This window comes from Chiloscyllium plagiosum, chromosome 11 (assembly GCF_004010195.1).
Source record: "Chiloscyllium plagiosum isolate BGI_BamShark_2017 chromosome 11, ASM401019v2, whole genome shotgun sequence".
NCBI classification, from domain to species: Eukaryota; Metazoa; Chordata; class Chondrichthyes; order Orectolobiformes; family Hemiscylliidae; genus Chiloscyllium; species Chiloscyllium plagiosum.
This window is the reverse complement of record NC_057720.1, coordinates 55,217,067-55,237,982: the sequence shown is the minus strand read 5'-3', so window position 1 is coordinate 55,237,982 and position 20,916 is coordinate 55,217,067. Positions and strand designations below refer to the sequence as shown.

Below are 20,916 nucleotides of genomic sequence, written 5' to 3'. Positions count from 1 at the left end.
TTCCACCTATCCACTCCACCCTCTCCTCCCTGACCTATCACCTTCATCTCCTTCCCCACTGACCTATTGTACTCTATGCCACTCTCTCCCCACCCCTATCCTCCTCTAGCTTATCTCTCCACGCTTCAGGCTCTCTGCCTTTATTCCTGATGAAGGGCTTTTGCCCGAAACGTCGATTTTGCCTGTCCTCGGATGCTGCCTGAATTGCTGTGCTCTTCCAGCACCACTGATCCAGAATGTTAATCCAGAGACCCAGGTTGGAATCCCACCACAGCAGATGGTGGAGATTAAATTCAATAAAAAACTGGAATTAGGAGATTAATGATGATCATGATGCCACTGGCAATTGTTTGGAAAAAACCTATCTGGTTCATGAATGTTCTTTAGGAAAGAAAACTGCCATCCTTGACTGATCTGGCCTACATATGACTCCAGACCCACAGCAATGTGGTTGACTTTGAAAACTGTTCTGTGGGCAATTATGGGTGGGCAACAAATACTGGCCTAGCTAGTGATGCCTTCATCCGGTGAATGAATTAAAAGTATCAAAAATCCTCGAATCCATTCAGCATTTAAATGCAAAATTTCATTTAATATTGATCCTTTAAAAGGTCTTGGGATATTCTGAAATAATTATACATTTATATTAAACATTTTATCAACAACAATGTAAATACAAATAATTGGTGCTGCATCCAAAATACTTTTAGGCTGAGAAGAAGAATGTTCTCACACTAAAATTTTAACAGAAGTAAATATATCCCTGTTGTAACAACATTTTCACACAATGTAATACTGTTTCATTTCTTCATTTTAAAATTATATGTTAGATAAGTTATACTATTGACAGTGATGGGTAAATTGCTAGAGATTCTGACAAGAAAGATTTGTATGCATTTAGAGAGACAAGGAGTGATTAGGGACTGAAAGTGCAACTCCTGCTTCTTCACCTCCTCTCTGCTCACCATCTAAGGGCCTAAACAGTCTTTCCAGATGAAGCAGCATTTTGCCTGTACCTCCTCCAATCTTGTAAATTGGATTCACTGCACCAAATGTGGCCTACTCTATAGTGGAGAAACTAAATGCAAACTGGGTGACTGCTATGTGAAATACCTCCGGTCTGTGCACAAGCATTAACCCGACCTTTCTGTAGCTGGTCATTTTAACAGTGTCCTGCTTGCATGCCCACTTGTTTGTCCTCAGCATGCTGCAATGCTCCAGTGAATCACAGCACAAACTGGAGGAACAACATCTCACCTTCAGACTAGGCACTTTACAGCCTTCTAAACTTAATATTGGTTTCAACACCTTCAAATTGTGAATCCACTTGATTCCTTCCTTTCTTTTAGCTTTACTTATTACATTGTTATAATATCCTCTCTCCCCACCCCAGTGGGGCTGTCTGTTCTTTCCTGTTTGGCAGTTACACACACCACTGTTCTGCCACTCTCACATTCTGATCACTTTGAACCATAGATTCAGAGATGTACAGCACGGAAAGAGAGACCTAACTTGAACTAACAATGTCCTTTCTCCCCCAGAGCTCCACCTTCCTCACCACCTCCCAAACATGTGCATAAATGCTGACCCTCCACACTTCACATCAGCTGAGAAGTCATCTAGACTCAATAACAATACGTTTGAACTCAAAGCACTAATGTACAAATGAATTGGAAAAGCTGAACAAACAATGAGTTCATGCACATTCATGGTCACAGTTTAACTAAATACTAGACAGTAATGATAATATGCTTTAAGTAGTGCTGCAAGCTGCTTCAATTTACATTTGCCATACTAGATATTAATATTTCTTCTGTCCGACAAACCTATACACCCTTTCTCGAATATGAAGCAATCAACCTCATCCCAGATTCCCTTTACAATTATGATAGGAAATGCATAGTTAATGATGTTTGCCTCAACTGCTGGATCACAACTCTTAGCATTTTTAGCACAATTAAAGGAAAGATTACAAAAGGACTCAACTGAAGCATTGTACATTCTTAAAAAAAAAAGAAGAATGCGGGTTCAGGTAATTTACGAATAAATAAATCTGCATGACTTTTTTTTAAACAATAGTTTCAACAAGTGCTTCATATCAATGCCTAAACAATTAAGTATTGAAAATATTGAAGATCAGAAATAAAACAATACTGGAGAAACACAACAGGTCAGTCAGTATCGATGGAAAAAAAGTTAAAAGTTCAGTGTCTGAAATTACTCTTTGGAACTGAAAAGGACAGGAAATCGATGGCTTTTAGGCTGTTGACAAAAGAGGAGGAGGAATATGTGGATAAGATTGAGAGGATGCCTGGAGCAAAAGACAAAGGTGCGGCTAATGGTACTATGATGTAAAATATATGTTGATGGTAGGTATGAACAATAGAAAATAAGACAGTAAATTGAGTAAAACTCAGTTTTACTGAGAAAAAAACCCAAATAAAGAGTGTGTGTGGTGGGAGGGAATGTGATCAATATCAAGGTCAGTGCTCATGTTCTGAAGTTGCTGTACTCAATGTCCACTTAAATAACTTGATAGTAATTCACAAAATGCGAGAGGATAGGCCTAATCTAATTCCCTGGTAACTATACAAATGAACCCGATTATTCACCACCACTACTCACCTCAAAAAAGAGACAGACGCGCGTAGGCCCCTACCCAATCTGCAAACCCCTTCTAACCCATCCTACCAACTGCTTCCCCAATCTTTACTCACAGAACTCATCTTTTCAACTCTTGCCGTACATGGTTTCTCTACAGTTTTCAAAAGAGATTTTGTTAATTTAACTCTTTACTGTGCTGAGGATGATGGTACTGACTTGGTTCTGACGATCGATCAGATAATTACTCAGACGAATAGAAGAGACGCAAGTTTTTTTTGGTCTAATTAGGGTTAGACATGGGGTTTCAGTAACAATAATAAAAGGTTAATTTCACGATGGATTTGCAGCACCTAAGCAGTAGGATGTTACTGAATTCTTCCCCACACTGCATCCCAATTTTTTTTTTCCCTCTGGTCTTCCAAATAGTTGAAATTTCGAAAATAACATTAAGAAATACTGAAAATAAATTTATTTTGTACTTTTGTTTTCTTGTTATTCAATAAGTCTCTACTCAATTATCCGAGTATGCTCAATTCCAATTTTCAGATGGCTTTGTGAACTGCAACTCTCATGATGCAGTTCTCTTATAAGGATAAAGGATTTAAATCAGGATGCAAATCCAATCCTTAACATCATGTGAAATGGGGCACAGTCGTGGAATCACAATAGTATACAGCCACAACAGAGTGATGACCTTATGCCCTTGATAATCTGCACTCTGTCTCTCACATATTGAAACACATGAAATTGAATGTTGAGTCAACATCGAACAAAAGGATCGAAGGGACAAATAAATTTCAAATTTAAGACTTGAACTATAGAAATATAAAAAGCTTTCAGTTGATAAATTATATTGTAGTTCAGTGATAACCTCTATGTTTTGTTATAATATACTGATCACATGCTTTCTGTTCATTTTTCTGATGCCTTTGAAACAAATGCTCCTTAAGAGAAAAATTAAAATCAGGACAACCCATCAAGTTAGCACCACAAGTTCTTGAACGTGTCACACCAGTAAAACAAACCATTTTATTTGACTGTTTTCTTTATAAGATGGGTTTAGAAATGCCATATCTTTTAATGTGACAGTGCTGCATTTTTGACTTGAAAATAATTGTACATAAAAGTAAATATAAAATGGAATACAGTAAATTGGAAATTTGATGTAAAATAATTAAAAAATAGCCAACTCTGAAGGTTACCAAGTACAACATGAATGTACAGATCTCTTTCAGTGCTGTTTGATTGATTGAACATCTGAAACAGTAGTGATTTTATGTCAACAGGACAATGTCTGGAGTTCTGCATGTGGGGAACTGGTACCCATGTTAATTTTGACCGTTAAACCAAGGCTACAGTAAGAAATGGAATCGGTGAAAATAGATAAGTCCCCTGGGCCTGATGGCATTTATCCTAGGATTCTCTGGGAAGCAAGGGAGGAGATTGCAGAGCCATTGGCCTTGATTTTTATGTCCTCTTTGTCTACAGGAGTAGTGCCAGAAGACTGGAGGATAGCAAATGTGGTTCTCTTGTTCAAAAAGGGGAGTAGGGATAACCCTAGTAACTATAGGCCGGTGAGTCTCACTTCTGTTGTGGGCAAAGTCTTAGAGAGAATTGTAAGGGATAGGAACAAGTAAAGTGCGTATTAGTCCTCCAAGACAATGAAAATGGGGAGTTAATAGTGGATATTAAGGAAACGGCAGGCAAAATGAACAACTACTTTGTTTCTACCTTTACTATAGGGAATACAAAATACATACTAGTAGAGCTATAAATCAGGAGGTGGAAGGGAAAGAGAAAACTGTTAAAATTACGATCATGAGCAAAGTGATACTGAGTAAATTGATGAAGGCTCACAAGTCTTCAGATGCAGATAGACTTCATCATAGGATCTTAAAAGAAGTGGCTATTGATATAGTAGATGCATTGGTTCTAAGTTTCAAACATTTCCTAGATTCAGGAAAGGTTCCATCCATCTAGAAAGTAGGATATACACTCCCACTGTTCAAGAACCGAGGGAAACAGAAAACAAGAAATTACGGGTCAGTTAGCTTGACATTTGTTATAAAATTGATCACTGATGAAATTATAGCAGTGATTGGGAAGAGTCAGCATGGTTTTGTCAAAAGGAAACCACATTTAGCCAATTTATTGGAGTGCTTTGAAGGAATAACATGCATTGTAGATAAACGGCCATCTGAACTCATACGTAACTTGGACTCCCAAAAGGGATTTAACAAGATGCTTTATTAAAGGTTATTGTGAGAAATAAAATCTCATGGTGTAGGATTGGCTTCCAAATTGGTCTTTGTTTGACTGCCAAGATGACAAGAGTGGAGTCCAGCAAGGATCTTTACAATTTACATCACTGACTTAGATAAATGGATTAGGTGACACAATAGGTTGGAATGTATTTTCCCTTTTCCCGCGTATGGAGTCGGGTATTACAAGCGGGCATAGCTTTAAATTAAGGGGGTGGTAGATATAGGACTGAAGTTAGGGGTAGGTTCTTCACTCAGCGAGTCGTAAGTTCATGGAATGCCCTGCCAGTAGCAGTGGTGGACTCTCCCTCTTTGTGGGCATTTAAGCGGGCATTGGATAGGTATATGCAGGATAGTGGGTTAGTATAGGTTAGGTGGGCTTGGATCGGCGCAACATCGAGGGCCAAAGGGCCTAGACTGCGCTGTATTCTTCTATGTTCTATTTTCTATGTTCAATGTTGGGGAGCATACAGAGTGGAGTAGGAGGAGCAGGATTTACATGTACTTGGAAAGGCAAGAACTGATTAGGGATAGTAAACATGCTTTGCGCTTGGGAAATAGTGTCTCACTAACTTGATTGAGTTTTTTGAAGCAGTAACAAAGAGGATTGATGAGGGCAGAGTGGTGGATGTTATCTAGATGGACTTCAGTAAGGCATTTCACAAGGTTCCACTGGGTTAGCAAGGTTAGATATAGAATTGGCTTGAAGGTAGAAGACAGAGGGTGGTGGTGGAGGGTTGCTTTTCAGACTGGAAGCTTTCATCATCTTATATAAATGATTTAGATGCGAACATAGGAGGTATAATTAGTAAGTTTGCAGATGACACCAAAATTGGTGGTGTAGTGGACAGTAAGGGTTACCTCAGTACAACAGGACCTTGATCAGATGGACCAATGGGCTGAGGAGTGGCAGGTGGAGTTTATTTAGATAAATGTGAAGTGCTGCATTTTGGAAAAGTAAATGAGGGTAAGACTTAACACTTAGTGGTAAGGTTCTGGAGAGTGCTGCTGAACAAAGATGTGATGGTACCGGTGTTAGACTTGGGTGGACTAAGTCAAAAATCACATAACACTGGGTTATAGTCCAACAGGCTTATTTGAAGCTACAAGCTTTTGACATTGAACAAAGAACCCTTGGAGTGCAGGTTTTTAGTTCCTTGAAAATGGAATCCTAGGTCAACAGGATAGTGAAGGCCGTGTTTGGTATTCTTGCCTTTATGATCACTGCATTGAGTATAGGAGTTGGGACCTCATGTTGCAGTGGTGCAGTTCACTGAACAGGACACTTTTGGAACACTGTTTGCAATTCTGATCTCCCTCCTATAGAAAATATGTTGTGAAACTTGCTAGAGTTCAGAAAAGATTTTCAAGGATGTTGCCATGGTTGGAAGGTTTGAGCTATAGGGAGAAGCTGAACAGGCTGGGGTTATTTTCCTTGGAATTTGAAGGCTGAGGGGTGACCTTATAGAGGTTTATAAAATCATGAGGGGCATGGACAGGGTAAATAGACAGCTTTTACCCAGGGTGGGCTAGTCCAAAACTAGAGGGCATAGGTTTAAGATGAGATTTAAAAGGGATCTAGTGGATAACGGTTTCATGCAGAGGGTGGTAAGAAATGAGTTGCCAGAGGAAGTAGTGGAGGAACTAGTACAATTACAATATTTAAAAAGCATCTGCATGGTTATGTGAATAGGAAGAGTTCAGAGGGATATGGGCCAAAACGAATTTAGGATATCTGGTCGGAATGGATGAGTTGGACCAAAGGATCCATTTCCATGCTGTACAATAATTTAACTATATCTCTGGAATTCACCATCAACAATCACTGAAGCCCACTCTATCAACCACTGCCCAGAAAACTGAACTGGAAGAGCCACTTAAATACTGTGACCGCGAGAGCCGGACAGTCAGGATTCTCTGGTGAGTACCTCATCACCGATCTCGCCAGAGCTTGTCTGCCAAGGATAAGAGTAGGAGGAGTGAAGTAGGGAAATGCTGCTGGCAGACTATCAAGGCAAGAAGGATATCAATGAGAGAAACAGGAGTCAAAGTCTTTTAATTGGTTAGTTAATTGCTGAAAATGTGTTATAAGGAGGAGAATGAAGCTTGACAAACAGGAACAGAAGTGGTTCAACTTGCTCCAATATTCGATTATGACTGATGTGGGTCAAAACCATGCTCAGTTAGGAAGATATTTTGAGTTATGTGTGCTTTGCATTACCTCTTTGCGAGAAAAGGAGAAACAGAACAAGGAGAGTTGCAGACTGTAGTCTTCTTGAAAGGTACTCAACATTTTACTGAAGAAATATTTTTCCAGGAATTTTGCTCTAAAATGTCTTCTAATTTGTGTGCCCTCCATGTTTCAGAACTTTGTGCACATAGCACCACCTGGAGGTGCAATACATTTGGACTACTGTGATCATGCACTATTTGTAATATTTAGATTATAATTTTAACTTTTCATATATAAAGTTTAATATTTTAATTGAGTTTATTACCATTAACATTTAAATTTTAATCTGTAATCACTTTTTATTGTATTGTAGAAAAACAAGTTAGGAAAACATATTAAGGAAAAGAACAAACACTATCTTGAAAATCCTATTTGATTTAGACTACGATATTTCAAACTGTAAGGGTAAATTACTTAACATCTAACAACTGTTCAGGACAAGTATAAGTTGGAAAATATTATAAGATTTTAAACACACAATTGATAAGGAAAAGGATTTGAGGTGCAACATGCTAGATTCCCATTTATTAGTTGCATATTTTAAAATTCTCTGTTCATAAGATATAGGCATTCCTGCCAGGATCAGCATCCTTTGCCAAACCATACTCACCTGAGACTGTGATGCTGAGCTATCTTTTGATATGCTGCTGTAATTGGGGTGCGGAGACATCCACAGTAGGAAAGTGTGTTCCACAATTTTGGCATATCACCAGTGAAAGAACACCAACACCATTCCAAAGCAAGATGGTGGCTGGGACACAAACGTACAATGGTGGTGTTCCCACGCAATTCCTGCACTACTTCTAGTTGGAGGAGGTTGGTGTTTGCAAGGTGCTACCAAATGAGCCTCGAGTTACTGCTGCTGTGGTACACACTGCTGCTATTTTGCATCAGAGATAGAGGTGTGATCATTTACGAGGGTTAATGGCTGCCAATCAAGTGGACCGTTTAATCTTGAATGGTGTCAAGATTCTATTGTTGTTAGAACAGTACTCATCCAGTCAAGAGGAGAGCATACCTGACTTCTACACTGTAGATGGTGGACGAGCTTTGGTGAGACTGGTGATGAGATACTCACCAGAGAATCCCCATTCCCTGACTGGCTTTTGTAGCCACAGTATTTAGGTGGCTCTTCCAGTTCGGTTTTCTGGTCAGTGCTAACTTGCAGGATGTTGCAAGAGTGGGATGGGAAACAAAGCTAGATTGGTGTTCAAGCTGGCAGTGGGGGAGCATATTAGAGATAGTGACCACAACACCATGCATTTTAAGTTTGTTATGGAAAAGGAAAAAAGTGGCCTACAAACAGGTGTTTTGGATTTTGGGAGGGGGCCGGGGGGGGGGGGGGAGAAGAGAGAGAAGAGTATGGAAGTTATTCTGGCAGTTATGTAGTTAACTTACTGTTGCAATGCATGCCCAGATTCATGTTACAGGGCTCCAGTAACACAGAATGGTAGTGCATTATGATAGGCTATTTAAATCACTGGTAAATGAGCTAATGCTGAAGATGATAGTGGGGTAATGTTACAGGTTGAGTGTAATGTAAGGAACCCGTGTGGCAGATGATGATTAGTTTAGAAAGACAAAGCAAGCCAGCACGATTAGCATAACCAATGTTATCCAATAAGCATGGGAACACCTTTATAAACTGAAGAACAAAGAGCTTGTGGGGAGTCATGGAAGACATTTTGCTGGCTCCCACAGCTTTGATTTGCAAGATTAATGTTTAATTTAGTGAAGGATTTTCTGTGACTCCTGGTATTTTTTTTAATATAGAACATTGTTGTGAAAAAATCACCCAAAGACAGAATCTGGCCAAAGTAAACCGGGAATAGCTACTAGAGAATAATATACAGAAAAGTGGAAGATGTTCAAAAAAGAAGCGGGCAGAAAACAAGGCCAATATGTTTCCTTTAGGGTGGAATGTAAGAGCAAAATGCAGAGAGCCTTAGACACCTAAAAATATGGAAAGAGATAGTACCCATGGCCTCTTCTCTAAGAAAATGAGTAGTTAAAAGAGAATTTATTAAGGGTAAGGATAGCTGGTAGTGAGCTGTGTGGGGCTGGGGGAATAACAGCTTGGAGGCAGTTTTGGGGTAGGGGGGTAAAAATCGCCAGATGAAATGACGTTAGTTATTGTGATACAATGGTCTGATGTTCCACGTCTATCTTCCACCAGGATGGTCTTAGGGCTCTCTGCTTCTTCCTGGAGCAAAGGCCTTAACTGTCCTCACCCTTCTCTGCTTGGCCGAGCTACTCCTCATCCTTAACTTCTCTCTTAACTCTTCTTATTTTCTTCAAGTCAAAGGGGTGGCCATGAACACCCACATGGGCCCCAGTTATGCCTGTCCCTTCGTGGGATATATGGAACATTCCTTGTTCCACCACCCATAACTCTTTCTCTGATATGTCGATGATATCATCGGTGCTGCTTCCCTCCCTCTCCTTGAATTGGAAAAGTTAAATCGATTTCGCTTCCAATTTCTACCCCTCCCTCACTTCCACCTGGGCAAACTTTGACTTCTCCCTTCCTATCCTCGACATTTACGGTTCCATTTCTGGGGATAAACTGGCCACTGTTATCCACGATAAACCCATCTATTTCCACAGCTACCTGGACTATACATCTTTGCACCCTGCTTCCTGTAAGGACTCCATTCCATTCGCCCAGTGCCTGTCTCATATGTTCCAATGAGGCCAACCTCAACAAGGGAGCCTCAAATCTCCACCTTCTTCCTCAACCGAGGGTTCCCTAGCACTTGTCAACAGTGCCCTCAACCGGGTCCGACCCATGTCCCGCACTTTTGCCCTCACCCCCTCTCTTCCCTCCTGCAATAGCTCCCCTTGGCTTTACCTACCAGCCCATCAGTATCCACTTCTAGAGCAACATCAGCCTCCATTTCTGCCACCGCCAGACACAGTCTCCTCCCCTTCCTTGTCTGCCTTCAGAAGTGAACACCTTGGTCTACTCTTCCTTTGCTTTGATCAGCATCCCTCCAACTCCCCACGCACCCCAAGGCACCTTCTTCTGCAATTGCCAAAAATGTAACACCTGCCTATTTACCACCTCGCTCCTCAGTATCCAAGGGCCCAAACCCACGCAGACACAGGGAGAATGCACAAACTCCACAGAGACAACTGCCAGAGGCTGGAATCGAACCTGGGACCCTGGTGCTGTGAGGCAGCAGTGCTAAAAACTGAGCCATATTACTCATTGTGCCCTACTTGTGACAGAAAAATTCTGAAGCTAAAAACTAATGACAAGCATTGTTGATGGTCATAAAAAAGCCCATCTTGTTCACTACTATCTGCTATTCTTATGAGTGGTCTGACTGGTGTGTGACTCCAGACCCACAAGCATTTTTAAAGTACTTTCTGAACTGGTCTAGTAAGCCATTCAACTATATTAAAACTACTATGCTTAAGGAAAGGAATAAATGGGTAGGACATTCAGCATTGAACTAGGCACTGGAAACAACAGTGTTGAGTCCTCCTTACTAACATTTGGATGTCCATATCTAAACTCAGAGCTGCTCCACAAATAAGTCTAATATCAGCATGGTAAGTGTATTAATTGAAGCAAGCTTGACAGGGTAACATTCCAAAACTGAAAATGTGTTGCTGGAAAAGCGCAGCAGGTCAGGCAGCATCCAGGGAACAGGAGAATCGACGTTTCGGGCATAAGCCCTTCTTCTGAAGGGCTTATGCCCGAAACGTCGATTCTCCTGTTCCCTGGATGCTGCCTGACCTGCTGCGCTTTTCCAGCAACACATTTTCAGCTCTGATCTCCAGCATCTGCAGACCTCACTTTCTCCTCTAACATTCCAAAACCCATGGTCCACAAGTAGGAGACACCAGAAGTGGCGGCACAGTAGTATATAGTTAGGAGGGAGTAGCCTTAGAGATTTTCAATATTGACTTTATGCCCCAGGAAATTCCATCAGGTCAAATCTTGGCAAGAAAACCTTCTTCTGAAACCTCATTTAGCTAGCCAAATCCTAAAGGACATAGATGCTAAAATGGGTCTGCATCGTGGGTCTGTTGAGGAAACCAGAGGGTCAAAAAAAAACTTACATGACCTCATTCTAACCATCCACGAGTAGCAAGTGCATTGGTCCGTGACAACATTGTATAAGACTATGCAATAGTCACTTCTACCAAAGTCTACATTGAGGACACTCCACCTTGTTGTGTGGCATTGCAATTGTTCAGTATGGGATAGACCTTGAACACATCTAAAAACTACTCAAAAATATGCCTTTGTGAAATGCTGTCAGCAGTAGAATTATATTCAGCCACAACGTGTAATCTCATGGCCTGACAGACCCCAGGACAAGCTCTGGTTCAACGAGGACAACGGGAGATCATAGCAGGAGCAACACCAGGTATATCTAAAAATGGTGTCAGCCCGGTGAAGCTATAAAAAGCGGCATTCCATAGTTGTGGGTTCGCTTAATCCTGTCCAACAGATCAATGGAATTGCATTAGGTGAATTAAACAACTAACTGGAGAAAGTGGTTCCACAGATAGCCCCATCCTCAAGTGATGGGTCAGCCAAGCACATAAGTGCAAAAAGGAGAAGATAGTAATATTTACATCCAGTTTCATCCAGAAACCCCAAGTGGATGGTCCAATTCAGCCCCCAGCATAGAGGAGACTCTTCATCCAGTTCAAGTAGTGATATCAAGAAAGGCTGAAGGTTATTCCTAAATATTTCTGTTGAAATAAAGTTCTCATTAAGACCAAATCAGTTTCTAGACATTTCCTAAAGAGGAATCAATTTTTGTTTACTTTCACCATGCCTCAAACCCCTCCCATCCAGAGGTTGGTGTCCATCTTAGCTCTGACAATGAAATCACTGTGGTGCATCAGCTGATTTTCCTTTGGACCAATCTTGTTTGTTGAGCTGACCTTTCTGCCTGCCGTGAGTTATTTTGGACAGTGATGTCGAAGTCATAAATTTAGAGTTCTCAGGCTACGACACTGCGATGTTTAGGTCTGTTGTTGCTGGGATTGTCTATGAAGACCCTAATATTCCTGGACCCAAATTACATTGAGGTAATGAGGAGTGGCTGTATGTGCATTGTTTAACAAGAGATGGCCAATGCACACCAATTACTACACGGTTCTTGTTGAACAAGGATAACGGAGTCAATTGGAAAGCTGGCTTCACTGCACAATTGGTGACGAACACATGCCAACAGTCAAGATTAGAATGGTGCTGGAAATGCACAACAGGTCAGGGAGCATCCAAGGAGCAGGGAAAAAAAAATGGTTCGGGGAGGAGCCTTTCTCAGGAATCTGCCCAAAATGTCAATTTTCCGGCCCCTCGGATACTGTCTGACCTGCTATGCATTTTCAGCACCACTCTAATCTTGACTCTAATCTCCAGCATCTGCAGCCCTCACTTTCACCTCATATGCCAGCACCCCATCCTCCTCTCTCCCTGCAACTCAAGGAGACCACAGTCCTGCTTGTGGAAGGGTGCTGATGTGGAGAGTCCTTAACATCAGTCAGGCTCTGTAAGATCTGCAAAGACTCACTGCTGCCACTGAAGATTGCATGCTTCACAAAAGACTGATGAGATCCCCTGCCTGCAGTGGCAGAGGGCCCTGAGCCTGTAGACCCTCCTCCCCACTCCATTACTATAACTGCCTCAGTCTGTCTCTCTCCACACTTTTATATTCTCAAGTTGCTTTCCACTTTCGCCACTAAAACTGGCCTCTCCTGAACTACAGGGCTGAGGTAACATTGAGGCAGAATAAAAAGGCTGCAGTAAAAATGGAGAGATGGAGTCATACCTAGCAATAAAAGATGATTAATTAATGACAAGTACAATCACCTCTGTCCCAAACTTCCTTAGGGTAGTGTTCTGGGTGCAACCATCTTCAGCTGCATAAACAACCTTCCTTCCATTGGAAGGTTATAACCTTGAACTTGAGTTTGGGGTTTTCCTTGAACATGCTGGAGCATTATTTCAGTTTGTGTTAATTGCAAGGATGAAAATAGCATATGAATTTGAGAACTTCTGAACCACCAGCTAGAGATACTGGTAAACTGGAAACAGTGAACTTGGTCCTCTGAAATCTTGGTCAGTGCCTGCATGTCTCTCATATTACCTAGTTTTCCAGTCCCGTAATGTCTGATTTGGATGCCTTAAATGGTGGTGATCCCAATATCTCAGAGCACAGCAAAGAAAAAAATATGCTAATGCTGGTTAGTTAGCTGTTGTTTAGCATTATTAGTGACTGACAGAAGACTCCATCATCCAGGACACGTGAACAATGGTCAGAAACAGTTGCATTTGTTTCCACCAGCATGAATGGATCATCATGACAGCAACTGGTGGCAATCTTGGCAGCCTATTGGTTTGTACCTTTCTAGAATTGGACCATTTTGGTGAGAAATGTTGACCCATTAATAGCAAAGGGCCAAATTTCAAACCATCCTCAAAATCTCTTCAAAGCTCTGTGGCCTGCTTATGATCAAAGTTGGCCTTCTTTCTGAAACAGCTAAGTCTCGCATTTCTCCATCATTCATTGGAACATTCAGCAGATGTTTAAGTAGGCATTATGAATGGAAAATGATAACTTTTCAATATGGTAATGTTTTTCCTGTAGTAGTTTATGGATTTACTCACTTCTTTGATTAAACATTGATGCTTACAAGGCATAGGGCCAAAGGCCTCTACAGTAGTGAAATATACCATATCCCTGAAGGTCGTCCAGTCAGGGTGCCCATTTGGAGAGTGTACATAGTTGACATTCTACTTTCAGCAAGCAAGATTGTTTCATTACTGCTGTCTTGAACTTCAAGACATTGAGACACTTCCAGACATTGACACTCTTGGAGCATTGAGAACATAGATCTTCAGATTAACTTTGAAATAAGATGCTGAGCAGAACAGCAATCACCTCATAACTTTCATTACATTCACAACCTATTGTTGACAACATAGTCAATTAAACATATAGTATAGGAGCGTATCCAAGACATTTTGAAGTTTTAGTGGAGCAAAACACTGTTGGTGATGTATTCAGCATACATCTTCAGTAAAAGACAATCATTATTGCCAAAAATGTCAATTGGTTTTGCCCGATTAACCTGTCCACAAGTGGTGTGTGTGCACCAACCCCTGCCTTCAAGACACAAGGAATAATAAACTTGTCTGACTTTGGCACAGAGATTAATGGTCATCATAGACTTTACCCTCAATTTCATCAGGATTGGTCATGATAGGAATGTGCACAATGAGAATTGCTTGTCTGTTACCACGGAGGGAGAGTTTAAGCATCAGCCAAACATTAACACCTTAAAAAGGCAAACCAACTTTCTAGTGAAATAAGTTATGACAACAAAACAAACTTGAGCTTCAGATCATTCTTCTTTCCCACAGCAACTTCCAAAAGAATGAGCAATCTGTATTCATTTCCTTGAGCTGACCTGCTTTATGTAAAAAAAGCTTTGTAGATGGTGGTGATCTGGACACTGCACCTTTCCAGTTCTCTCCAAGCGCAGTTTTTAATCTCAGGTCTCTGTTTATGGCATTATCCCTAAGGATACATTAGTTTCATGTGTCAGTGACCACTGCTGACACCTTTACTTCTGCCTGTAGGATCGACCTACAACTGTGTTCATAGAATCTCTGCCACTGTACCTGCTGTTCAGGGAGGTGAAGCAGACTTCCCCTTAATCCCCAACTCAAAAGTTGGAAGGCAAAGAAATTGGTCTTGAAAAGGGGTTTTTCAAATCAGTCAAGGGGTAGCAAAGTTCCACTTTGGCTTTCTTCCAGTGAAGAAAGACTTTATGGCTGAGGCGGCCTCTGAAATTTTGCAGCCACAGCTCACATGAAGCCCCAACTGCTGTTCGCTTTTTGCCACAGATGTGTGACAAAGATGATTGATGACAATTGGTAGATAACATGTAGAAAGTTTATGCAACAATTGGATGAGAGAGGGGAAGATTTGCACATTGTCAGCCTTACTCTCTCATTCTGATCTATCCAGGACAAGTGGTAAGAGCAGTCTAACCAGCTGGAGATAAATTCAGATGAAGTGATACCCCAGGCACTTTTGGGTCTTGTTGAACTCTGTTTCACAACATGGTGCTGAACCACCTTAGACCTTTGAACCACTTAACCTTTGTTTAGTCTCATCTGACAAGTCTGCCAGACTAAATCTTTGCATGGGGAGAAAGTGAGGTCTGCAGATGCTGGAGATCTGAGCTGGAAATGTGTTGCTGGAAAAGCGCAGCAGGTCAGGCAGCATCCAGGGAACAGGAGAATCGACGTTTCGGGCATCCTGAAGAAGGGCTTATGCCCGAAACGTCGATTCTCCTGTTCCCTAAATCTTTGCATGCCAGGGCAGACAAATCTTGGTCACAGAGTAGGAGACCTAACTGCTACCTATATCTGCTTTGGTCCACTCAAAGCAGTTCACCAGCTGAATCTGCTATCACACATGAACAATTACTTGGAACCATAGGCGAGAGCTTGGTGAAAGTGAAGACTAAAGAGGTTAAACCACTCCAAACAATTCAGCAAACTTGCAAGAGGTATTACTCACTCTCTTATACCAAAGGCAAAGGACGTACAGAAAATATGTTTGGTTTTAACATGGTGCACATCTTTCTGATTTTGATCAGGTGATGCATTGTTGCAATATACACCTCTAAGATGTATTGTTACAATACATATCTAACCTTTATGTATGGAATATACTTTATATATAAACCAGGATTCACTCAGGTTTATAAACCAATATAAAAAAAATTGCATTGCTGAAAAAGGCATTTTGATGAAGCATTTTGTCTTACACTCAAAACATTTACAAGAATACCAATGTAAAGGGGAAACCATTTTATACTGTATGTGAAAACAGCTCTGATTGATTGCAAGTGGCCTTTAATTGGTAGAGACATTGCTATGGAGAATGCAGTTAGATGATGGCTGACAGATAACAGCCAAGCATTTTTGAAATTTTAAAAAAGTGAATTAGTTACACTCATTAACCCTATAATTATAAAACTCCCTTGCTTTAGATTAAATCAACAGGATACATGGCTTTAAACTTACAATAAAAAGTGTATAATGAAGTTCATCACAAAAAGGGCCAAATTGCATACACTAATTCCTGAAGAAGGGCTTATGCCCGAAACGTCGATTCTCCTGTTCCCTGGATGCTGCCTGACCTGCTGCGCTTTTCCAGCAACACATTTCCTACACTAATTCAACGTCAACTTATCCATAAAGAAGCCTGGCAACACAAATTGAAGGTTGACTAACTTTTCCATTAAGTTCCATCCTCAACTATATTACTTGCGTTACAAGTAAAGCAAATTTCCTTGCATGTAGATCAAGCAATATATTGGTTAGGAAATATAGTTTGCACATGTAGGAAATACAGGAAATCCATTTAAGGAATCAGCTGTACAAATGGTGCAATTCTCAAAACATGCTCTTAGGTTTTCAAACTTGGAGAATAACATTTCTAAAGGAAGTCTGTCAAATGATGGACTAAACAAAGATTCACCTCAGTATGGTGCCACATCTTAAATATAAATATTTATTTATGGCTTACAATCCTGACTTCAGTGTGAATTATGTTGAGGACCGGATATTAGTGCTATAAGATCTATATACGCAAGTGTCACACGTGCTCCAAAGTAACAAGCTATCCTGAGAAAACAGATAAAAAAGGTACATCATGAACCAAATCAGATGCATTGAACTAATTTCATGTAAAAGAGTTAGTCTGTAAAGAGAAATATGTTAAAAAAAATACTCACTAAATGCAGTGGTCTTAAAGGAAACTGGTTAAGAAGTTCTTTCTATTCTAAATGCTTCACAGATGTCTGAAAAATAGAAAATTGCAAAGATAACTGTAAATAGTCAATACTAATACTGGCCTTGATTATAAAAACAGTGCTCAGATTGTCCCCTTAAACACATCTTTAGTGAATAAGGAACCACACAAAATATTCAATAATCCAGTTTAAGGTCTTCTATCAACTGAAATCCTTAACACATTTAAAATAATTTAATCCAGCACTAATAGTTAAATCTATCATTGTTCATTGCTTAATACATACTACAGGATCTGAAAATATTAAGAATATTACACCTATTAGACAACCTCAGGCTAAAGCATCTGTGACAAATCTACTTTCAAACTAATCTCCCTGTCTCAGACACAATCCTTTGGGCTTCCACTTCAGGTTCGAGTCCCGAGATCACCAAGAATTTCAATACTAGATGCACAGTACCTTTCACAGGTTGGGGTAAGCTAGTGTGGTGGGACATTCAGATTCTTGCATGCTCATTCCACTGTCTGGCCTCTATTTGGGCCTGTCCAAGATTCTGAAAATGACCGACACCTTCATGCATGTTTCTTCTCCAATTCGAGTGGTCTTGGACTAGGAATTCCCATGGGTTGGAGGGGATATTGCATTTTTCTAGGGAAGCTTTTACATTTGGTTAAGTTCATGAATAGAAAAGGTTTGAATGGATATTGGCCAAGCATAGACAGGTGGGCCTAGTTTAGTTTGGGAACATGATCGACGTGGTCTGTTTCCATGCTGTATGACTATGATTTATGTCCTTGAAGTGCCACCTCTTCCTTCCTGGTGGCCACTTACAATAACAAAGCTTGAAACTAGACAGCTGATTTTGGACATCTTGTGCCAGGCATGTGGATGATGTGGCCAATCCAAAGTAGATGATAGGCCGTACGTAATGCCTCGACAGTGGAGATGTTGACCACAGAAGTGCAGAGAAAGATGGAGTCAGTTAAAGCAGCAGGCAATGGGCTGGGGATTGGGATGGGGAGGCAGAGTCCGGAACTTAGACCTGGGAGCTACAAGGTAAAAATGCACAGGAAATACAAATGTAGTCTGCACAAGAGGATAGTTACATAGTCTCAACAGCCCTCTGAAATAAAATTTCAGAGATTCACCACCCACAAAAAAAATTCCTCCTCATTTGTGTCCTAACTTGGATGACCTCTTACTCAGAGATTATGCCGTTTAGTTCTAGACCCTCCCGCAAAGGCAGAAAACCTCTAAATATCTAACCTTGCAAAAGCTTTAAGAATCTTTTAATTAAACAGAACTACAGATGCTAGAAATCAAACAAAAACAGGAATTGTTGTAGAAACTCTCTAGATCGAATAGAATTGTGGAATTGTGGAGTTAATGCTTCAAGTCTGGTGACTCTTCATCAGATCAGAACTCTCAAGAATCATTGGACTCAAAACATTAATGGTTTTCTCCCGATAGATGTTGCCAGACCTGCTAAGTTTCTCTGGCAATTTCTGTTTTGCCCCGATGAATGGTCTATGTTGAGTCATTCATTCTCATTTTTCTAAACATCAAATGAGTACAGATCCAACCTATTCAACCTCGCCTCAAAAAAAAAACACAAATTCTCCATTCCTGGGATCAACCTACTGACTGTTTTCTCATCAACCAACGAAGTCAGTATACCTTTCCTCAGATAATGGGATGAAAACTATACACAATGGTCTAGCTCTTCATCAGGAAAAAAGCTACGTTTCGGGCAAAAGCCCTTTATGGTCTAGCTAGTGACTTATAAAGTTTTAGCAAAATTTCCTTTTTCAAAAAAATATTCATTGCCTATGAAAATAAAGATAATGATTTTTGGCCTTTATAGCCTGAACTTCCATGCTAAATTTTTTTTGAGGACTGCTAAATTTGTCTATGCTGCACCCTTCTGTAGTCATTCTCCATTTAAATAATAATTCACAAGAAATAGGAACAGGAGTAGGTAGTTTGGCCTCTCAAGCCTGCTCCACTATTCGGGAGGATCCATCTGACATTCCTCACATTTACTTTCCTACTCTCTCCCCATAATCCTCGATTCTCCTACTGATCAAGGATCTATCTCAGCCTTGAATATACACAAGAACGCTGCCCACAGCTTTCTGTGGCAAAGAGTTCCAAAGACATTCAGCCCTCAGAAGAACTTCCTCATCTCAGTCATAAATTAGCACCCCTTTATTCTGAGATTATGCCCTCTGGTCCTAGACTCTCCAGTGAGGAGAAATGTCCTCTCAGCATGTGCCTTGTCAAAGCCCTTAAGAATCCTCTAGATTTCAATGAGATCACCTCTCTTCCTCCTTCTCATTTAGCTTGACAATGTCCCCTGCAGACTCTTGGCATCTTCTTTAGCAGTTGCCTCAGAACATAAAAACTCAGAGCAGGAGTCAGCCATCTGGCCCTGCAAGACTGAGCTGCTATTCAGTAGGATCATGGCTGATCTTTTTGTGGCCTCAGCTCCACTTACCCACCTTCTCACTGAGAGATTAGATTCCCTACAGTGTGGAAACAGGCCCTTCAGTCCAACAACCCCAAAGAGTAAGCCACCCAGACTCATTCCCCTACCCTATATTTACCCGACTAATGCGCCTAACACCATGGACAATTTAGCATGGCAAATTCAACTGATCTGCACATCTTTGGATCGTGGGAGGAAACCGGAACACCCAGAGGAAACTCTTGCAAACACTGAGAAACATGCAAATTCCCCACACACAGTCACCAGAGGTGGGAATCGAACTTGGATCCCTTGCGCTGTGAGGCAGCAGTACTAATCACTGAGCCGCCCTTAATTACTTTATTGTTCAAAAAATATTAGCTTTGAAAGCATTTACTGAGGAAACTTCAACTACTTCACTCAGAGGGTTGTAAATCTATGGAATTCCCTGCCCAGTGAAGAAGTTCCTCTTCAATTCAGTCCTAAGTCTGTTCCCTTAATTTTGAGGCTATGTCCTCTTATTCTAGTTTCACCCACCAGTGGAAACATCCTCTCTACTTCTATCGCATCTATTCCATTCATAATTGTATGTTTCTACAAGACTCCCCCATCATTCTTCTAAGTTCCAATGAATATAATTGCAGTCTACTCAATCTCTCCTCACCAGCCAACCTCCTCAACTCCAGAAACAATCTAGTGAACCTCCTCTGCACTCACTCTGGTGCAAGTACATCCTTTCTCAAGTAAGGAGACCAAAATGCATGCAATACTCCAGGTGTGGCCTTACCAGCACCCTATACAGCTGCAGTGTAACCTCCCTGCTTTTAAACTCAATCCCTCAAGCAATGATGGACGAAATTCCATTTGCCTTCTTAATTACCTGATCAACCTTGCGTGATTCATGCACACGAACACTCAGGTCCCTCTGCACAGCAGCATACTGCAATTTGTTTTTTAACTATTCAAGTAATCGGGTTTTTTTTTTACTATTATTCCTACTAAAATGAATGACTTGACATTTATTAACATTGTACTCCATCTATCAGACCTTTCCCCACTCACTTAAAACCATGTCCCTCACTTAAAATCATTACGTAATCATTAAAAACACGGAAATAGGGAAATAGAAAAAACACACCGGATCATCAACGCCACACTCACAGGAATCCAATTCACGAGAGAAGAAGGATAGCCAACTCCCATTCCTAGACGTGATGGTACAGAGAACACCGAACGGAGAATTCATTACAAGGGTATACAGGAAAGCCACACACACAGACCAAGTCCTAAACTATGAAAGTAACCACCCCAACACACACAAACTAAGCTGCATCAGGACACTATTCAAAAGGGCCACAACACACTGCAGTACACCAGAACTGCAAAAAAAAAAGAAGAGGAACACCTATACAAGGTATTCACCAAAAACGGATACCCGCGCAACTTCAACAACAGATGCCTAAGAGAAAGACCACAGAACGAGGACACACCACAACCAAAAGGACTAGCCACACTACCATACATCAGGAACATCTCAGAACTGACAGCCA

General features: G+C 40.8%; 1 protein-coding gene across 4 annotated transcripts in view; it reads right to left on the bottom strand.

The window, feature by feature from the left end:
- LOC122554407 (guanine nucleotide-binding protein G(I)/G(S)/G(O) subunit gamma-12) overlaps positions 1-20,916 on the bottom strand; it is a 114,128-nt gene that overhangs the window by 59,645 nt on the left and 33,567 nt on the right. For 3 of the 4 annotated variants that reach the window (XM_043699384.1, XM_043699383.1, XM_043699385.1), the window contains one exon: positions 16,882-16,947. The exons of the other annotated variant lie outside the window; for it this stretch is intronic. The gene's annotated coding sequence lies outside the window, so the exon portion shown is untranslated. The remainder of the gene's footprint in view (positions 1-16,881; positions 16,948-20,916) is intronic. 4 annotated transcript variants of the gene reach the window in all.